This window comes from Felis catus, chromosome B2, assembly GCF_018350175.1.
Source record: "Felis catus isolate Fca126 chromosome B2, F.catus_Fca126_mat1.0, whole genome shotgun sequence".
NCBI classification, from domain to species: Eukaryota; Metazoa; Chordata; class Mammalia; order Carnivora; family Felidae; genus Felis; species Felis catus.
Window position 1 is genome coordinate 55,288,370 of NC_058372.1, and position 19,130 is coordinate 55,307,499.

Genomic DNA, 19,130 nt, shown 5'->3' on the forward strand with positions numbered 1-19,130 from the left:
AATTAAAACTCTAATTCCTGGAACATAGGAATATATTACCTTACATTGCAAAAGGGACTTTGTAGATGTGATTAAGAGTATGAAATTTGAGATGGGGAGCTATCCCAAATTATTTGGGTGAGCCCAATATAATTAAATCTGTACTTTAAAGGAGAAAACTTCTGTGGTTGGATCAGAGAGATGAGATAGAAGGAGAGTTTGAAGCATGAGAGAGATTCAACTCATCATGGCTGGTTTGAAGATGAAGTAAGGAGGCTGAGTCAAGGAATGTAGGTGGCCTCTAGAAATGGAGAATGGGCTTCACCTGAAAGATAGCAAGGATTTCAGTCCCACAACCACGAGGAAATGAATTCTGGCAACCAACTTAATGAATGAGGAAATAGGTTCTTCTCTATACTGTACACAAGAGAATGCAGCCCTGGTAACACTTTGATTTTTGCCTTATGAGACCTGTGTCATACTTCTGAATGATAGGACTATAAAATAATACATTTGTGTTGTTTTAAGCTGTAAAGTTTATAATGATTTGTTATTGAAGCCATGAAAAACAAATGTAATCCGTGTTATTAAATGCATAGTAAGTTACAAATACAAAGGTAAAGTAGCAATTTGAATAGCAATATGTTCAAATGATCAAGTCTCTGATTATCCACTGAGTAATTAAAAAGAACACATTTTTTTTTTGAGATCATGTAGATCTTGGATGGAGGAGATTTTGTAGGAAACAGATTAAAACAGAATTAGAAGGATATGTAGACTTCATTGAAAATAAAACGAAGTCTCTAAACGTGTGGGAGAATGACGAAGAAAATTTTTATTTGTAGGAAAAATATGAGATGTATTTTGGAAGAAACGGGTGAGTGCCTTGGTTGTTTATATATAAGAATCATACAACAGTAGGGAAAGTGGATTTGGGAAAGATGGTAGAAGATATTTGGGCTTTCTTATGCCAAAGTGAAGCTTGCGTATGTATGTATGTATGTATGTATGTATCCAGTAGTGGATTACATCCTAAATGTATCCTGTGACCTTACTGAATTCATTTATCAGTTCTAATACTTTTTTGGTGGAGCCTTTAGGTTTTTTTATATGTAGTATCATGTCAACTACAAATGGTGAGAGTTTTACTTCTTCCTGACCAATTTGGATGCCCTTTCTTTCTTTTTGTTGTCTGATAGCTGTGGTTAGGACTTCTAGTAGTATGTTGAATGAAATTGGTGAGAGTGGAAATCCTTGTCTTATTCCTGACCTTTGGGGAAAAGCTCTCAGTTTTCATCATTAAACTACATTAAAACTACTGAACTTATAGAATAAATTTGGAAGTATTCCTTCCTCTTCTATTTTTTGGAATAGTTTGATAAGCATAGGTCTTAATTCTTTAAATGTTTGGTAGAATTTACCTGTGAATCCATCTGGTCATGGACTTTTGCTTCTTGGGAATTTTTTGATTATTGATTAAATTTCATTGTCCAGTTTGTTGGCATATAATTTTTCATAGTATTCCCTTATGATCCTTTATATTTCTGTGGTGTGGTTGTGATTTATTCTCTTTCATTTCTAATTTTATTTGAGTCCTCATTCTTTCTCTTTTTCTCTGTATGTGTCCCTCTCTCTCTCTCTGTCTCTTTATTGATGATCTGGCTAAAGTGTCATCAATTTGGTTGATCTTTTCAAAGAACCAGCTCCTGGTTTCATTGATCTGTTCTGTTGTTTCTTTTAGATTCTATTTCATTTATTTCTATTCTTATCTTTATTATTTTCTTCCTTCTACTGCTTTTGGGTTTCATTTGTTCTCTTTCCAACTTCTCTAGGTTTAAGTTTAGGTGGTTTTTGAAGATGTTTCTTGCTTCTTGAGGTAAGCCTGCATTGCTATAAACTTCCCTCTTAGAACAGTTTTTGCTGCATCCTGAAAATTTTGGTTTGTTGTGTTTTCATTTTCATTGGTCTCTGTGTATTTTTTCATTTCGTCTTTGATTTCTTCATTGACTCATTCATTGTTTAGTAGCATATATTTAAACTCCATTTTTTTGTGGTCTTTCCAGATTTTTTCTTATTTGATTTCTACTTTCATAGCATTGTAGTTGGAAAACACGCATGGTATGACTTCAGTCTTTTTTAATTAGTTGAGACTTGTTTGTGACCTAACATGATCTGTTCTGGAGAATTTTCCATGTGCACTTGGAAAGAATATGTAGCCATTTGCAAAACAACATGGATGGAATTAGAGGGAATTATGCTAAGTGAAATTAGTCAGAGAAAGACAAATATCATGACTTCACTAATATGTGGAATTTAAGATACAAAACAGATGAAAAGAGGGGAAGGGACGCAAAAATAATATAAAAACAGGGAGGGGGCCAAACATAAGAGACTCTTCCCCCCCCCGCCCCCCGCCCAATCTGTGTCTGTTTGTATGTGTTAGGAAAGTCAGCTATGACTCCTGCTCTGAAAAGTAGTGGCCTTATGAAGAAGAGGTCCTATAATAACCTGCAGTGCAGTGTCCCCTGTTCATCAAAACCTGGTGCTTCAGGAATGTCTCCTATGTGTGTTGCATGCACCCTGCTGTTGTCACTGAGCCACAATTACCTTCAGTCCTGTCATCTGCAATGGCTCCTTTGCCTGCTGTGGCCAGAGTTTTTGGTTCCTGTCTTGTTGGTGAGCTAGTCTTGGACCACTTTTGGCTTGTATTCGGCCAGACCGGGAATTTGCCACAGCTGTGGTAGCACCAACTTATAGAGTTCTTTCCTTGTGTTCTCCTCTGAAAAGCTTTCGTTGTTGTATGGAACCTACAGTCAGACCAGATTTATGCCCTCAGCCCACTGCTGGGGCCACAATTGGATGGGTGTGTGTGATTTTCTTTTCCCAGAGGCCAGAGACACTTTGGAGTGGTGCTGACCTCCGTCAGAGCTACTTGAACACTGCCAAACTTGTGACTGCCACTTTGGCTTAACTCCTGTGAAGGCCAGGTTGGAGGTAGTGGGTTTAGCGGGACAATGACTGGGTGAGGTATGAGATGTTCACAAGCGAGGTGGAACACTCTTGCTGAGTATCAGGTGGAGTGCGAGCTCTGCAGAAGGGCACATGGGTAGCAAGCTAGATGGAGAGTGTTGGTGCTGTGCTGGTTCCAATAGGTGTCTATGTATCTATGTTGGGAGGCAGGGGAGGGAAATGGTACCATTTATCTCTTCTGGTCTGGGAGAAGTCTCCCAAAGATACTTGCCCCTCAAGCACATGTACTGAGATTAGTAAATAGATCTTTCCATACACCCCAGGTGGTTTTGAAACTGCTGCTTCTGTTTCTCATTGGGGTTGTTTCTTTAGGGGCAGGGACTCGGTTTTCTATTGCCCTTCAGCTCTCCCAGAGCCAATGCTGATTTTTAAATTTCTAGGTATTTAGCCCTACTGATTGTAAGAACTCACAAAGTTAGGCCCTCTGGTTTTCAAACCAAATGTTACAGGGATTCATCTTCCCAGTATGGGTTCCTCCATGCCTGGGGTAACTGGTATGGGGTCTGCTTTTCTTCCTCTTCTCACCTGCAGTGTCCTTCATTCGTATGACAGTCTTGGGGTCTGTTTGGCTCCCGACTGTGTCTCTACCCTTCCTACCCTCTTTGATGTGGCCTCTTCTGTACTATTAGCTCTGGAGAGTCTCTTATGCAAGTCTTTGTGTCATGTTCTGAGATTTTTTACCCTGATATGGGTGTTATCTAGGTGTATCTATGAGATGCAGTGAACCTAGGATCCTCCTACTCTGCCATCTTCCCCAGAAGTCAAACGCTTTTTATTTTTGAGGATATACATGTAAGTGTATCTGTGTATCATAAAATATAGAATTATGCATTTTAACTGTACCATAGAGGTTCAGCATTACTATGAAATAGATATATAATAGCTTAATTTTTGCTGGTATTAAATTATCATTAAGGCATAGGAAGACTTTTACACTCTTTATTTTATCTTAGTATCTGTCATGCCTACTTCTGGATTGCTGTTTCTTTCTCATGCTCTTGGGAACTCTTTTGAAATGTCACCTTTTCTGTAAGGCTCCCAATTTTGTGTTTCTGATGTATGTTGTATATGCCTATATTACAGCTCTTACTATTGCCACATTTTAATTACTTGTTAGTGTCAATCTTCCTAACTCATCTCTATTTTCCTTAGAGTTTAACAAAGGTACAATAATAGTTGTTATTATTTAAACATTTGTTAGGATAAGGTATTTTACACATATTTTATTTAATCTTTACAACTTTATGTAGCTGAGGTTTTTAAAGAATTTATTTTTATGTACACCTGAAACTAATGTAACATTGTATGTCAACTATACTCAAATTAAAAAAAAAAGACAATGTTTTTAGAGCAGTTTTAGGTTATAGAAAAATTAAGCAGATACAAAGATTTCTGATATATTCTCTGTGCCCTCATAAGTATGGCTTTAATGAACATCCTCTGCCACAGTGGTACATTTGTCACAATTGATGAACCTATTTTGACACATTGCAATCTTCCAAAGCCCATAGTTTATATTAGGGTTCACTCTTAGTGTTGTACATTCTATGGTTTTGGACAAATGTGTAATGACACATAACTCTCATTATAGTAGCATGAAGAGTTTTTCACAGGTCCTAAAAATTCACTGTGCTACGAGTGGAATCATATAGTAATTAACCATTTCAGCAATTGCACTCCCTAATATTTACCCAAAGGTGTTGAAAACTAATGTACACCTGCACATGGATGTTTATAGCAGCTTTATTCACAATTGCTAAAAATTAGAGGCAACCAAGTTGTCCTACAATGGGCAAATGTATAAACTGTGGTACATCTAGGTGATGGAATATTATTTAGTGTTAAAAAGAAATGATCTATCAAGCCATGAGAATACATGGACAAATCTTAAATTCATATTACTAAGTGAAAGAATCAAAGTTTTCAATTTTTCATTCTCTTATATCAAAGTAATAATGAATATTGTAGGAATAATTTTGAATCCAATGTAAAATTTTTCATTCTCTTATATCAAAGTAATAATGAATACTGTAGGAATAATTTTGAATCCAATGTAAGTTATACTGAAATGGGACAGTCCTCCAACCTGCATATGTACCCTGCAGCTCTATGCTCAGAAGGCACTTTTTGAACTATTTTGCTTTTAGGTTCTTAGGTTGTTGCCTTCATATAGCTTAATAATGTGCCTTGAAGTCCACGTATTGATTAATCAACCTTAGGCTTTATTTATTGGTCATATACTGTGAAAGATGCAGATTGTTAACTTCCCAATTTTAAATCATTTGCTTATACAGTAAAACCTTGGATTGTGAGTAACTTCTTCTGAGAGTGTTCCATAAGACAAGCAAACATTTCTAATAAGTTTTAACTTGGTAATTGCAATATGAGTTTTGCAATGTCTTGCAATATGACTAATACATGATGCTGAATGTCACATGATCACAACTGAGCCAATGGTTCTTTTCTGTCTCTCGCTGTGGGATTATGGGTGATCGTCTCCCACACTCAGTCTCAGGCTGCTGTGTTTGGCAAAAATAAGTGATTTTTCAGAACGTTAGAAGGTGCCCACAACTGGTACTAGTGTATTTTTTGTCACTTCAAAGCATCTCTGGACAGTCCTTCGCTTTTCCATACAAGAGTAAGCTTAGGAATGCTTTGTTTCATTCTAGGTCAGGCTGCCTGCAGATATAGACCCTTTACTCTGCTGCTGTATTGCCAATTACATTAAATCCAGTATATGACAAGAGTTTATTAATACTGTACTGTAGTCAACATCTGTGTGAGTGTATACAATGGCCCCCATGCAGAAAAAGATTCCATTGAGCTAGTAGATCACAGTGATTCCATTAGTGATAGTGAAAGTCGTCTACACAACAACCCTCCTCTCTCTTTCCCTCATACCAGCCATGAAGGTTTTCAAAGGTGAATTCAGGTTCATTTGTTTATTTTTCTTTCTTTTTTGTATTTTATTTATTATTTTGTATTACATTACAGTGTTGTAATCATTTCTATATGAATATTTTGGGGTTGTAGAATGAATCATCTGAGTTTCCATTATTTCTTATGGGGAAATTCACTTTGATGTACAAGTGCTTTGGATTACAAGCATGTTTCTGGAACAAATTACGCTCACAAACCAAGGTTTTACTGTACTTCTATTTTCTGTTCCAATGTATGTAGGCAAATATTCCATACCCTTTTAGAAGAGATGAGAATCTGAGTGTCACAACCTTCCCTCTACCTTATCTCTCCACTTTCACCTTCCAGCTTGTTAGCTACATTTTTACTTTGTCAGTGAGCTCTCCTCTGTCTTTTAGGAATTGAAAAAATGTAATTGAGTAGAAACAGTTCAGGGCCTGCTTGGGATTCTCTCTCTCTCCCTCTCTGCTCCTCCCCTGCTTGTGTGCACATTCTCACTTTCTCTCTCAAAATAAATAAATAAAACTTAAAAAAGAAAACAGTTCATTTGAAGGGCTGGGCAGTGAGGTTGGAAGAATTCTCCCAGAAAGTAGAGCAAAAAGACAGCGACAATAAAAGTGAAACAAAACAGATCACACAGTGGCTGATCCAGGCAGTCTTTTATCTATCCAGTAGGAATCTAAAAGAGATAATGTTGAAAATAAGCCTACTACACTTTACTCATAGACTTATTTTTAAAAGCTGATAACAGTAAACAGTTACTACAGTATGTAGACAGTAAATATTGTTTACTGGAGAACTATTTTTTTTCTTAAAGTGACTCATGTCCTAACCCTTGAAGAATAACATTGCTAGCATGGAGGTGAAATGAGCCTTCATTATATTCTCAAAGACTTTTATTTTATTTATTTAGATTTTTCATTGTTTTATAAACCTTACTGAGTAATAATTGACGAATATAATTTTGTATATTTAAAACGTATAGTGAGATGTTTCGATACCTGTTTATATTGTACAATGATTACTGAGATCAAGGTAATTAATACATCTGTCACCTCACATAATTAACATAGTTTATTCTTTTTTTTAAGTTTATTGATTCATGTTGAAGTGGTGGGGGCTCAGAGAGAGGAGAGAGAGAGAATCTCAAGCTCAAACTGACAAACTGTTAGATCATGACCTGAGCCAAAGTCCATAGTGAGATGTTTAACTGACTGAGCCACCCAGGTGCCCCCATAGTTAACTCCTTTTGTGTTTGTGTGTGTAATGCCTGTGTCTACTCAGCAACTTTCAAGTATATTTAAACCCTAGTTCTTTTAACCATTTCAGTCATACTGGCAATTGCAAGGATTCCCCTTTTGATTTTTGCAGACGCCTCACCAGGGCCTTTTAATCTCATGCTCAGTCTGTGTGGTTCCCCGGCTTCTGGTCGTTTAGAACTTCTACTTGCTGCTCCCAGCATTGAGTTTACTCTTTCCTGAATTGCACTTCTACTGTTTTTTTTGCTTTACTCCTTCCTTGGCTTCTAAAGACTTCAAGTAGTTGCCTAAGAAAGGATGAGGATGGGGATTAGAGGAGAAGGTTAACATTCTGGAGTTTATAAATACTTGAGATGTTTTTATTTTTCGCTTAATTTTCATGGATATACCTGCATATTGAATTTTAGGTTCCAATATATTTTCTCTCAGAACTTGAAAACTATTTTTCCATTGCTTTCTGAGATGCAGTTTACTGAGATACATTACGTTAAAATGATGCCCATTTCTTTGTCACAGCTTTTTTTTTCCTTCTTGAAAACATTTAGAACTTTATCTTTGAGGTTCAAAATTGTTATAAGGACTAGATATGGTCATATCTAGTCATATAAGGTCATTAATTGTTCTGGAGATTTTTGAGTCTAAAACTTGTAGATGGCAGGTCTTTAACTCTTTTATCATCTCTTCCTTTAGCCTTTTCCTATTTTTTCCTTTTATTCTATTTACTATTTCTGGATACCTATTGGTGAAAAGTTGAATGATCCCTAGAGTAAAACTCAAAAACAGTAAAAAAAAAATTGTAAGATTAAAGACAGGCAAAGATATATTAGAAAATCAAACAAACAAACAAAAAAGCAATTGTGATACTATTAATTTCAAACAAAATAGAGTTAAAATATAATATTTAGGAAGAGCATAATACATAATAAAGCCATGATCATGTATTTATATGCACAGTAAAAGGTGCATATGTCTAAAATATATATATATAAGGAGAAATAGAAAACACAGTTTTTGTGGAAAACAACATGTAGCTTTTTTGATCATACAACTATAGTCCAGGCTAAGAGTTTTATATGCATTAATATTTAATCCTACAACAATGCTGAGGCAGATAATATTTTCCCTCATTTTATATGGAAGCAAACGGTGTTAGATATTTTAAGTAATGTGCCAGAGGTTAAATAACTAGGAAGTATGTAGTAGAATTAGATTTCAAATGCAGGTTTATCTGATTCTGGTGTCTGGGGTTCTAATATTCTGCATTTTGCCTTCTTTCACTCCCTTTTATAGAGGAAGCAAAAAAACTCAATAACATAGGGATTGTGAATGATGTTTGTTTGATTTGAAAGATACATGTGTCAAACTTCCAGCTCAGTGAAGTGCTAATACAGCTAGATTCTTTTGTCACAGTTATTCTTTGTACTGTAAAGTTCTAGGTTTGATAGATAAACAGTGTCATGTATCCCTCACTATAGTACCATACACAAAAGTTTTGTAGCCCTAAAAAGTCCCCCGTGCTTCACCTGTTTAACTTCCCACCTCCTCAAGCCATGACAACCACTGATGTTTTCTGCCTTCATACTTTTGTCTTTGTTAGAATTTCATAGACATGATATCATATAGTATATATCTTTCTGAAACTTCCTGCTTTCTTTTAGACAGCATCTGTTTAAGCAATAGCATATAACATTTATTCATGTTGTCACGTAGATTAACAATTTATTCCATAGTAACAGTATTCCATAGTATGAATGTGCCACAGTATGTTTATTCATTTGTCCATTGAAGGCCATCCTGGTTGCTTCCAGTTTTGGGTGTATCCTGATTTTGAAAGGTTAATAGTGAATATTCACATTTATAGGTGCTAAATTGAAGATATGACAGGACTTGTCATAATATACTATCTATCACTGGGTGTATTTAATATTTTAAATTATAAATGAAAAATGACTCAGGTCATTTAGTATGCATTTTAAAGGTGCAATAAATCATCCTTTGTTACTAAATAAGGAAGTATGAAAATAAATGAACTGAACACTCAGGTAAAGAAATTAGAAATAGAGAAATACACAAGCCAATAGAAAGATGAAAAAAAGGGATGATAAAAACAAACATAGACATTAATAAGTTGGGAAATACAAAATAGTAGAAATAATAAATAATTTAAAGATATTTTTACTTGGAGTAAATCCTATAGCATACAACTTTAATATGTTTGATCAAGAAAAAGGACAAAATTTTAAATGATATTATAAAAAATTATAGAATATTAGAATGAAAAAGATGTATGCCATGTAAGTGGTTTCAGAGTATAAACAAGTCTATAAGTTATCCAGATACATTTTATAATGACAAAAGAATACTAATACTAATATCTCCTATAGACCTTCCCCCAACTATAGAATAATCTATGTTTGCAAAGAAGACTAAAAGCTTACTAGCAAATTAACTTCAACTAGCTATTAAAAGAAATGGACACAACTTAGTATGTTTTGTCCCAGGAATGCAAGTACTAAAAAATATATATTTGAATATGTTAAAAGAAATAAAAATTATAATTTTAAAATGTTTTCTTGAAGATATTAATAATAATTACTAGCCTTATTAAGTTATAATAATTTCTAAATATTGAATGCTTAAACTGCCACCACTGTTCCAAGTTCTCTGTACACCTTACCTCACTGAATTCTCAAACCTACAAAAAAATAAGAACTGTTATCTCATTTTACCAGTTTGACAAAAAAGAAAATCAAGGCATAGATACTTTAAATAACTTACCCAAGACTGCACAACTAAGAAATAGCAAAGCCAGAACATGAACCCGGGAGATACGACTCTAGAACTGTGCTCTTATCCACTGGCATACAGATTCATAGAACTTATTTCTGATTAAAAACAACTATGAAAATCATAAAACAACAACCATTACCAATGAATCCCACCACCACTCACTACATACCACAACATAAAATTCAGAGTAGAAATTTAACATATTTAAGAGGATCTCTTTCAACCTAAAAGTGAACATTTTGGTAAGCAATGAAACACCAAAAGAAGGGCAAGTAATGCCTCTACTCATATTATTTTACACACTTCCATAAATTCTAGGCAATTAAATAAGAAATGAAACCATTACACAAAGAAGTATATCTTTTGGAAAAGAAACATTTAATTGTCATAATTTTCATATGATTAAATAATCTATCTAGGAAACCCAAGAGAATTATTGGAAAACCTGTTAGAAGTAATAAGAAAGATGAATACATTACCCAGATAGGAAAAAACTCAAAAAGTTCAAATTGTTACTTGGCAATTTTAATGGAAGGAAAAAAGCTATCCCAATAGCTAATAAATCATAAACTACCTAAGAATAATATATAAGGTCAAAATAAATTCAGCTACACAACTCTGCTGGTATTTTTAAAAAGGAAGATATAAAATACATAATATTGGATGGCATAACTAAATATCATAAATTATTCCAGTGGTAAACTGGCAAATTGACTTTCTGTGAAGTCAGAGTGTGGGAGTCATGATTTGTAGCATTTGCTGATTTCCATGGTGTAAAAAACCCCACCATGGCTGATTTCAAGATACCAAGAGTTTAAAACCACCTGGAAAAATTCTTAAATTAATAAATAATTGGCTTTTCCCAAGTTGATAAGAGCTGGTTCTAAAACACAACTGAATTACTACCAATTTAATTTGTATGTTTAATGTAATTACACTCTGAGCTTCATTAGTATGTTTTTTGAAGCTAGAAAAAAGTAATGAGCAGGATGCAGTGTTATATAAGAAAGTATGTTATAAAACTACAGTAAGAAATGATGTGTGTAGGCACAAAAATCAACAGATTCACGGCTCACAATAGGCAAGGAACAGATTCTAGCATATGTAAAAAATCACTGTGTGATAATATCTAGCTACTTTTAGTTGTAGAACTACAAACTCATACAATGAGGTATGACTTTTATAACTGATGTTAAGAGATGATGTGGTAAAATGAGCACTTCTACATTATATATGGTTATAATTTTTTTAACCTTCCTGGAAATCCATTTATTAATAGATATCAAGAACTTTAAAGACTATATACGCTTAATGTATAGTCCATCCTCATACACACACACACACACACACACACACACACACACACACACACATATACATTACATATATTTTTAGGTGAGTGAAAAATTAGAAACAACCTAAATATCTCTTCTCATTTTGGGTCATTTTGCTTCATGCATCTTAAACCCACTGCAACTAGCTGAAGAAATGGGGGAACGTGATTTGAACAGGCATTCACAGATACTTTATGGACCTAAGAGTAGGAAGTGCAACTGCTTCCATGAAAGCCCAAATAGAAAACTAAAAAAAAAAAAAAAAAAAAAAAAAAAAAAAAAAGCCATCAGTATCCAGGGCAGCTATGTTCTTTATTTTGGTCTTTGATGCTTCATGATCTCTTGGTTTTTGTGGGGCTGTAGCAAAAATATTTTTTGTGTTTCTACAATTAAGGATTTTTCTGAACAAATTTTACTGAAAGCTGGGACCTGGCTAAAAAAGTGGACGGTAACCTGGGACCTGGCTACAAAAGTAGAAGGTAATTTAAAACTGTGAGAACTTCAGAGAGATTTACCTACCTCAGAGATATGCATTTGGATTTCAGGGCATGAGGTGAGATCTGGAATGTGGAGACATCCTAAGATTGTAAAGCTGAGGACAATGGTTTTTATCTTTCCTCTAAGTAAATGTATTTGCATTCCAGAACTTTAGAATGGGAACCCAGGGGCGCCTGGGTGGCGCAGTCAGTTAAGCGTCCGACTTCAGCCAGGTCACCATCTCGCGGTCCGTGAGTTCGAGCCCCGCGTCAGGCTCTGGGCTGATGGCTCAGAGCCTGGAGCCTGTTTCCGATTCTGTGTCTCCCTCTCTCTCTGCCCCTCCCCCATTCATGCTCTGTCTCTCTCTGTCCCAAAAATAAATAAACGTTGAAAAAAAAATTAAAAAAAGAATGGGAACCCAGGATCCTTCCCAAGAAGCAAGTCTTTGTTTTCTACTGAAGGGAAAGGGATAGTGTGTTTTAACACTTGGACTCATTTTTTTTGGCTTTCTTGCCTATGATATATACCTCATGTTTGTGTTGGATAATGTCTAGCTTCTATTGCATTGCTGTAAGAAATTGAGGCACAAAGAATCACAAGGTTATTTGTTGTAAAGGAAATGATAATTTTACTACTCTGCTCCACAAACCTGTATGTGTATTCAAAGTAATATCAATAAATATGGATATTAAAAACTTAAGACCTTTTTTGATCCATTCTCCAGGTTCTCTCTGCACCTTTGCTTATCAGCACATGGAGCTCTAAAATGGCTGCTCCCTAGGCTCCTGAAAGGCCTAGCAACCAAGGTAAGTAATTTAGTTTTCTTAGTCTCTCAGTTACAAATTCCCTGGAGAGAGGATCAAATTGGGATCTGCCTTACTACACAAGGAGTACATAGACTTCTGAATGGAAAAGAAGAGGAAATGAGTGACGTCTTTAGGACAAGACGTCAATAGTTTCCTCCAATAGTAGGAAAAAGGATTAAGGTATACCTAATACAATAGATTGTTATGTAGTTACTAAAACTGAACTTTTGAAGAATGTTTAATGATTCTGGAATATGTTCATGATACATGTTTTTTTCTCTTGAGGGATAGTAGTCTATATTTTTCTTTTCTTATAAAGTGTCTGGTTTTGGTATTAGAGTAATATTGACCTCAGAAAATGAATCTTACATCCACTTGTAGTTTTCGGGAAAAGAATGTAGAATTGAAGCCATTTCTTCCTTAAATATGTGGTAGAATTCACCAGTGAAGCCATCTGAGCCTAGAATTTTATTTGATGTAAGATTTTTAACTACATATTTAATTTTTAAATAGATATATGACTATTTGTATTATGTATTTCATCTTGAGTTTTAACAATTTTGTCTTTCAAGGAATTGGTACTTTATGGACGTTTTTAAAGGGAAACAACTCTAGATAAGACTCTAGAATAAACTCTAGAATAAAATTAGGTATTATTCTTACAAATTTTTAACTTTTCCTTTAAAAGTATATTTTAATACTATATTCAATAGAATTTTCTTTTGTAAATTTTTTGTGCCTAGACTACCAAGATTCACAAAGTGTCAAAGCAGCTGATATTTTCTTATCTCTCAATTATGGCAGTGGGATTTTCAGCTAAGGAATTGTTCTTTCAATCACTTCTTTAGTTTATAAAGGTATTGTCTATTTCAGTTCTATCCCACCAGATGGGCTTCTAATGTCTTTTGCATGAGGAAGAAAGAAAAGTGAATGGGGGAGTACATGATGCTTCTGTGAGAGTAAAAAAACTAACAAGCCACCACCACCACCAAAGTTATGTCTAATATTTCTCTTGAAATCTAGTGACACAATTTTTTCACGTTATTCTTGGATGGAAGAACTCTTCTTCTTTTGCCTTTCAGTCTAGGTATTTGTTTAAATTAATTATTATGCAGTGCTTAATTAGTTGACTGACTCCAGTGATCAAGTTTGCCTTCATAACATTTAACAATTGACATTTATAATCTAAATGTAAGCTAAAGTTAAGCTTTAACTCAACATACCCCATAATCCAAAATAGAATATTTTGGTTAGAAATTTGGATTTTCAAAATCAAAGTTTAAAATATTTCCATCGCACCTACTGTGAATTTAACTTTAATCTTAGTCATTTGAACAACCGGAATTTTAAGGAATTTGATGGATTTTTTAACCAAATTTTTCTTGGACGGTTTATTTCTTTTATTTTGTAAGTCAGGTTTATTGAAGTATAACTTATGAACTACAAAATTCACCCTTTTTGTATACAGTTTTGTGGGTTTTGACAAACATACTTGGTTTGTGGAGTTGTCTTATTCCCATCCTTTTTCCTCCTACCTATTACCCTTCCTTACCCTACCCAACACTTTTGAGAATATTTGAAGTAAATGGATAGGTGTTCTTACAAATTTCATAGCATTATACTCAATATGAAAATAAAATGTTCCTTGGTAGACATAAAGATCCCAGCTGTGAACTTAAAACTTGATTATTAGTCTTGAATATGTGGAGCCTTTTCCTTTGGATTTGTTGGAAACAGTAGCATTTCTTCTTAATGTTTATACTATAATCCCTGAAGCTGCTATATTTTATGTGATTTAGTGACCTGTGAGTTGCAATTCAGACATAGCTACCTCAGATGCGTGTGGTTCTTATATACTGTGAATCCTAGAGTTCATCTGTCGGTAGAGGATATGGGGAAGACTTCTGTTCTTATTTTCTAATGGTAGTGATATTTTCTTCTTTTCTTCTATGACTTTTTACTTTCCTTTATAGAGACTTTCAGAATTTCTCCCCAGTGATTTTCTGAGGGCCTCTTTCAAATAGTCCTCTAAACCACACTGTCCCTCAGTAAATTTGTTTCATGGCCGTGGTATGTATATGACTCCAAAGTGAAAAGAGTAACAAAGTAAAAATATATATATTGATATGTGCATTTAAAGGAGAAATTAAAAATGTGCCATATAGTGAATATTTTGTGCATGCATTGCCCTTCCTATTAAGCTAAACTCAAGCTTATCTTAGCTAGACTTATGGAATTGCTGGATCAAAGGGTATTAAGGTTTTTAATACATAACCTCAAATTTGTCCTCCTGAGAGACTTTGATGTAAAGTTCCCATCAGTATGGATGAGAAAAATATTTCTCAACTTTCTTTCATTTCTTTGGTTCATGTTTGAAACTTCCACACTTATATAGCTCTGATTTGCAGTAGCTAAGGATGAATGTTTGCTAAACCAAGTTGAACTAACAATATCTCTGCCAAGGACAAAGGTATGTAATTTAAGCTAAGTATGCTTCCATTACTAAGTTAAAAGAATAGACAACTTCAAAATGAGATGGAGATTATCTTCCAACTGGTTACTATACTATACGATAATGAAAAAATGCTTAAAATGAAAATTTGGAATCTCATACTGTGCTGATAAAGATAATATAATTTTGAATAAAGTGATATCTATAAAATAGTGAGATGAAAATTCCCGTACAAGAATAAGAGTCTGGCACCATTTTACAAAAATAATTGCTCAGACTCTGCCAGTCCACTTTTCTGTTCATTATCTCAGGTGTCAATTCTCATTTATTTCTCTATTACATATATTTGGAGATATTTTTCTAACAACTGATATTATTGTATTATTCAGTGCATTAGTATTTCTCATAAACACACAGTCACTGTAAAAGCTGTATCCTAAAAAGAAAATATATGTAACAAAAATCATAAGGACTGTGGAACATTCTGAGAGTTTGCAGATTTTATGAGCAGTTGACTGAGGACAAATATATTTGATCACATTGGTGTAGGTAGAAGGAAGTAGTTTCTCCAGGCTGCTTAACCTTACCTGCTAATTATACCAACTAAATGGCTAGATCCTTATTCATAATGAGATTCCTGTTAAGAAAGACTGGGAAGCAAATCCATAACTGTAGAGATGACTAAATTATCTCTGATAAAATGAGGTAATTTTATCCAATGGGGAAAATCATTATAGATTTTAAAATTCAACTGTGATTCTGACTTTAGTTGCATAATTGCATATATCATTTAAAATGAAAAATTGATTCAAATATCCTGAAAATTGGAACCCTCCAATGTTTCTTTTTAAATTACTAAGGTAAATTCATGTGAATACTGGCATTTAGTGCCAGTTTATTGGATACTTGCTTCAGTGCTTACATTGTGTACATATATACAGAAAACTAGAGTATTGTAAAGTATAATGGCTTTATTTAAAGAATGGTTTAATATGGAAAGAAGTGAAAGGGGGCTTTTGTGGAAAGTCCAGTGTTTTAAAGAAAATCTGTGTGCAATAACTGAGGTGAAACAGATTTTAAGCTTCTAAAGTCTACTTGCTTCAGTGGCTTGAGCCAAAAAAGAATAAAAATCAGAGGTAAGAAGCATTAAGACTCCTTTTTTAATGCTCAACCAATCTTAAGTGTGGTTCTCTGTTCAGCTTGATAACAGAAATCATCTTTGCTTTTGCTTATTCAAGACACCTAGCAGGAATTTCCCTTTGGAATGCCCTAATCTCACTTTTGTGCATTCTTTTCTGTACATTGCTTGTTTGGAACAGTTATCTTTCTTCTTTGTAACCAGGTAACTTCCCTTAGGTACTTTTATAAGCATGGCTATTCTGTGAATCTATTCCAGTGACAACCCATCAGAAAAAAGACTGATGTTAAGCCAAGACTGAACAGTTAAAAAAAAAAATCAAGAACCATGGACCCCTTGAGACATAACCTCTTTACCTCAACTATGGCTATTAAATCCATTTTATATTTTATTCAGATCCAAACTTCCAGGGGAGAAACAGCCACACTTGAAGAATGCTTTAAAAAATAAATCGGAAATGCACAAAACATTGGCTTGTGCGTTTGTTGCTATTTTCAGCAATGTAAACAATTTTATAAATCATTTTACTTTTGTTCCTAAGAAACATTGGATCCACATAGCACATTTCACTGCCTTCATTATTTATGTTCATTCTTTTATCTAAATTAAAAATCACATGAATGGTGTGCTTTTTAATTTTAATTTTTTAATGTTTATTTTTGAGAGAGAGAGAGCTCATGCATGCCAGCATAAGTGGGGGAGAGGCAGGCTCCAGGCTTTGAGCTGTCAGCACAGAGCCCTATGTGGGGCTCGAACTCTCCAGCTGCAAGATCATGATCTGAGCCAAAGTCAGAGGCCACCCAGGTGCACCTGTTTATTTATTTTTTGAGGGAGAGAGACAGAGCATGAGTGGGGGGAGGGGCAGAGAGAGAGGGAGACACAGAATCCCAAGCAGGCTCCAGACTCTGAGCTGTCAGCACAGAGCCCGACATGGGGTTCAAACCCATGAACTGTGAGATCATGACCTGAGCCAAAGTCAGGTGCTTAACCAAATGAGCCACGTAGGCACCTAAATGAGACATGTAGGCTTTTTAACAGAACACAGAAGGGTTGGTTATGAACATCAGTAATTCCTGAATATACCCATTTCCACCCATTCCCATCTAGGTCTTCTCCCAAGGAGTCAAAGACTCGATTTCCCCTGTTCCCCATGTAGTTTACTCACACCATTCTTTCTTATCAGCTGTAGACATTGTCATCTTCCTATAATAATATGTTAGATTTAGTTCATTTTCCAATCCCTCCAACTTTATTTATCTACCTTGCTTAATATTGTAATGCTAGTTCCTCAGTTGTTTACCTGTGCAATCAATAATACATATAATATACAATTAACTTCAATCTTTTATTCCATCAACTATTGACTCCTCAGTTTGTTGAAAGAGAAAATTAGTGCCTTTACCTGTACTTTGGCCTGTTTTCCTCCTTCCACTTTCCACTCCTGTCAATCTAGTTTTATTTTTAAATTGACAAGTTTGAAAACATTTGCTGTTTTGGAACCACAATTAATATTTCCATGTTTTGTTGTTGGTTGTTTCTCAAAGTTGAAAGCTGGTAGTGGACATTTATCTTATTACGACCAAGTGGTGTGCTAGGTTTCCTTTTGTTTCTTATATGGTTCTGGTATTGTGACTTCTGTTTCACTTAAAAATGATTGTTCAGATGGGTCCTTTTCCATACTCCATGCACCATTCCACATTATAGTTTACCCAGTATGTGGACTGTGTCTACTTTTACAGTCCCTTTTGCCCTGGAAGCCTAGGCTGGGGATTATAAATTCTGTTCACCAAAACTTAATGCCTTCAGTTTCTTGCTCATTTTGGCTCTTGCTTAAAATCCAGGGCAATTTTATTCTTGAAACACATTGATTTTCTTGGAATTTGGATTAACTGCTGCTTCATATTTCAAATGTAATTTTATAATTTTTTTTAATGTTTATTTATTTTTGAGAGAGAGAGAGAGAGTGAGCTCTGGAGGAGCAGAGAGAGAAGGTGACACAGAATCAGAAGCAGCCTCCAGGCTCTGAGCTGTCAGCACAGAGCCTGACGCGGGGCTCAAACTCACCGTGAGATCATAACCTGAGTGAAATCAAGAGTCATGATGTTTAACAGACTGAGCCACCCAGATGCCTCTTTCAGATGTAATTTTATTTCAGTGTTTGGTTTTCTCATAATTGAGTTTTTCCCCTAGCATTTCGTGCTTTTTAAAATATCCTTCAGTTTCCAGGTTATCATTCATACCATATAATCTCAGTTTTCCCCTTTTTGCACATCTTCCTCCAGAGTCTTTTGCTTTCATGCCCTTGTCTGGACCATGGTGCTGCCAGCTGTCATTTCGGTTCTGTCCTTTGCTGCTCATCTAGTTTGCCTCCTCTGTTTTCTGAATCCCATATTTTCCTTTTATGTTTCACTTCCTTGTTTTGCCTGAGGGCATTCTCAAGAACTTCATCAAAAGGAATTCTGAAGTCATGTGTATTTGAAAATGTCTTTAGTTTAAGTTGCACTAAATAGATTCAGTAGCTAAAGGGATTTGAAAGCCAGAAGCATCCTCCCTCAAAATGTGGACAGAATCTCTCCATTGCTCACCCTGTCCCCGCCCCCTTTACCCTTCATCATTTCTTTCCTCTGAATCTAAGCCCTCTGTAAGGATCTGTAGGTGAAGCTGGCTCCACCCTCCTCCCCACCCTTATCCTCTTCTTTGTGTGTTATAAATAGCCCATAGTTTCCTCTCTTCAGCTTATTCTGTCAATCTTCTTCCATTTACTTTCTATATTTAGAAACCTCAAAACTGACAACTCCCCTCTCATCTTATTTTCTCTTGGGAGCTTCAGCCTTAAAAAAAAAAATCATTTACTATCATTTTGGGGAGGAAAGAAGAAATAAACATATATATTTAGTCATCCATCTTGAACCCCAAATCTCTATCTAGATTTTTAAACACTTAAAT

At 34.9% G+C, this 19,130-nt stretch overlaps 1 long non-coding RNA gene across 2 annotated transcripts in view; it reads left to right on the plus strand.

Moving 5' to 3' along the window:
• LOC109500179 overlaps window positions 1-19,130 on the plus strand; it is a 522,281-nt gene that overhangs the window by 118,933 nt on the left and 384,218 nt on the right. For both annotated transcript variants that reach the window (XR_002742616.2, XR_006597870.1), the window contains one exon: window positions 12,513-12,594. This is a non-coding gene — a long non-coding RNA (uncharacterized LOC109500179). The remainder of the gene's footprint in view (window positions 1-12,512; window positions 12,595-19,130) is intronic.